The sequence below is a fragment of the Gavialis gangeticus genome, unplaced genomic scaffold, assembly GCF_001723915.1.
Source record: "Gavialis gangeticus isolate Ggan-Ray unplaced genomic scaffold, GavGan_comp1, whole genome shotgun sequence".
In the NCBI taxonomy this organism is placed as follows: Eukaryota; Metazoa; Chordata; order Crocodylia; family Gavialidae; genus Gavialis; species Gavialis gangeticus.
In genome coordinates this window covers 422,996-424,988 of record NW_017728996.1, presented here as the reverse complement: position 1 = coordinate 424,988, position 1,993 = coordinate 422,996, and the positions used below count along the sequence as shown (strand labels likewise).

Genomic DNA, 1,993 nt, shown 5'->3' with positions numbered 1-1,993 from the left:
TGGGGGGGGGGGGGGGGAGGGGCAAGCAGCCCGTTACAGGCAAGAACTCTGCCAGCCTGCAAGGGAAAGCCATGGTTTCCCAGGTTCTTCTCCTTTAAAGGGGAATCTATTTTAAAAGTTTGTTTGCAACTCTTTTGATATATTCTGGCAACACACTTTTGGGTTGTGACCTACAGGTTGAGAAACGCTGTCCTAAAGGATCTGGGTGAGGTTCCAGAGATCAATGTCTCCAGACTCCAACAGTGCAGTGGGATCACCCCATCATCCTTTCTGGACAGTTAGCACAAGAACCCTTGTGAAGGGGGAGCAGATGCTGGCAGGATCACGCCATCTTTCCTTTCAGACAGGTAGTGCAGGAGACTTTGTGAAGGGGAAGCAGATGCAGCAATTTGCTCCTATCTTTTCCAGCACCTGTGTGCAGGCACCTGGGGACATGTGTGCATTGAGGCACATTTAGGGCTAGATGGCCTTGGCACCCACTAGCTGCAGCTTATTATTACTTGGGGAATGTTACTTTGCTGATCCTCATTACCACTTTGCAGAGGTAAAGATGGTCAGAGCCACCCACCTGGGCAAGCCAAGGGGTTGCATGCCTGCTAGTAGAGAGGGCAGCTGCCAAGGGGCCTTCCCCAGGGAAGGGGGGAGCATACTGGGCACTGGCAAGAGGATGGGAGGTGTGAGGGCCTTCATGCCCAGTGCACCTGCTGCATGTGACAGCTGTCTGGTGATCACCCTGCCTCAGACACCATGTAGTGGTCACCAGACTGCAGCTGCTCCACAGGAGGACAAGGGTTGTACAGGACAGGACTTTAAGAAGATTAAAATTTCCCATTTTAAATGGTTTGAGTTGGAACTGGTCTTTAGATCACTGACCTGAAGTTCTGAGTCTACGCCAAGCTGCGTGCATACTGCCTGCTTTTGCCTCGCCACACACACTGCCACTTCCCTTCCCAACAGGCATGAGAATGCAGAGCATCCTTTACACCTGCAGTTACATGATTATTTGCTCAAAAGTGAGAGGAAGTTACCGGCTCTCGCTCCAGACTGCTTTACAAAGGACAGGTCACACCTACTGCCCCCACTTCAGAGGCAGGAAGTAACAAATTAGCTGGGACCCTGGGGCTACTCAAGAAGTCAATCCAGAGAAGAAAGACAGATCGCTGCTTCCTAGTTCCTTGTGTGGGGGCACTGAAAGCAGCAGCTCCCTTCAAGCCTGCATGTATGGATAGTCTGTCTGGGCGTAACATGTGTGCATATAGGAAAGCCTGGCATTTACCACTCACTGCAACAGTTGGGGTCTTGTCCAAGACAGCTGGAACCTTCAATATAAGTGGTGATAAATTCAGCAGTGTTGCCCGTGTTGCACCAGCCAGCCTGGGAACAGAGGCTGACTCCACGTGCACCCGAGTAAAGCACCAGCTCAAAAGACATGAATGACATTTCATACAAAGCACCTAGCACCACCCTTCCCTTCAGGAAAGCTAGGAATCAGAAATCACACATATTTAACAAGTCCTCTTCAGCCCTCCCCATCAAGGCGGTTACTGCTTGGGACTCTCAATAAAGGAATAGCTAAGGGCTACAATTATTACTCCCTTGTAAGGAGGTTTGAGAATAAGCAATATACCTAAAAGGCTGTGCTGGAGCATATGTGCCAAGTGGGGAGGGAACAAATAAAATAGAGCAGTTACTTACCTTGCTGCATAAAAAAAAAAAAGACATCTATCCTGTCCTTATTGCTTCTAATCCTTTCTAGCCTCACCAACAACAAGATCTAAAACTTTTGATTACATTTCTTTGTATCAACAGGTTTATCTTTTTGATTAAACCTTCACTGTTCAGGTTAAAATCTACTAAAACCTGGACAAAAAAAATGCACTGGCAGAACTTACTTTCTGAACTGGAGACACTAGTAACAAGTCTGTCCTTCTGCTTTCACCAACTCCGATTCCCAAAAGTAAAAAAAAACAAACAAAAAAAAAAAAAAAAAAAA

General features: G+C 47.4%; 1 protein-coding gene across 1 annotated transcript in view; it reads right to left on the bottom strand.

Annotated features, from left to right (window-relative positions):
- MAP1A (microtubule associated protein 1A) overlaps positions 1-1,993 on the bottom strand; it is a 75,006-nt gene that overhangs the window by 72,706 nt on the left and 307 nt on the right. The gene's annotated exons all lie outside the window — the stretch shown is intronic.